Consider the following 256-nt stretch of genomic DNA (forward strand, 5'->3'; position numbering starts at 1 on the left):
AGCACACCCTTTCTCTTTTCCTCTCCCCCCCTCATCAAGCCCCTCCCCCTTCCCGGTCGAACGCACCCCCCCCCCCCCCCCGGTCGACTCGGCAGCGACGGGCCGAGCTGTTCGCGAGCGCTCCGCCGGCGCGCGAGGCCCACCTTTGTCCACGCCATGTAGAGTGGAAACGACTCCGCTGGCGTCGGGGGAGGGGGGGGGGGCATTGTGGCGTCTTCAAGGGTCTCTTGAAATGTGCGCTTTTGCATGGCTTTTT

The sequence above is a fragment of the Penaeus monodon genome, chromosome 19, assembly GCF_015228065.2.
Source record: "Penaeus monodon isolate SGIC_2016 chromosome 19, NSTDA_Pmon_1, whole genome shotgun sequence".
In the NCBI taxonomy this organism is placed as follows: domain Eukaryota; kingdom Metazoa; phylum Arthropoda; class Malacostraca; order Decapoda; family Penaeidae; genus Penaeus; species Penaeus monodon.